Here is a 349-nt window from a genome sequence, read left to right as displayed (position 1 = left end):
ATTATATACAGAGAAAGTAAAAGAATAAAAAACTACGGACAGGGAAGAAGGGGAAGCACGGCAGAAAATCTCAAGCAAATAAAGTACTCTCAATGATCATAGGGAGGTTTTTCTCCCCTAGAAAGTAAACGTACCAGGAGGAGGAGATGCGTTCTGAATGCAAATTAGGGGAAGAGGAAGCTTCTCTCCCCCTATTTTTTCCCTTATCTCATGTTCGGGAATGAAGATGGTGTCAGGAGGCATTAGGGGAAACGCTGGCAGGTTTGGGGTTGGGAATAAGATAAATAAGGTGGAATTGTCAGTAGAAGGGAAGCGATATAACGTAAATATTTTCTTTTCTTTCTACGTG

Source organism: Penaeus monodon, chromosome 24 (assembly GCF_015228065.2).
Source record: "Penaeus monodon isolate SGIC_2016 chromosome 24, NSTDA_Pmon_1, whole genome shotgun sequence".
In the NCBI taxonomy this organism is placed as follows: domain Eukaryota; kingdom Metazoa; phylum Arthropoda; class Malacostraca; order Decapoda; family Penaeidae; genus Penaeus; species Penaeus monodon.
The sequence above is the reverse complement of the archived record's forward strand: the minus strand, read 5'-3'. Positions refer to the sequence as shown.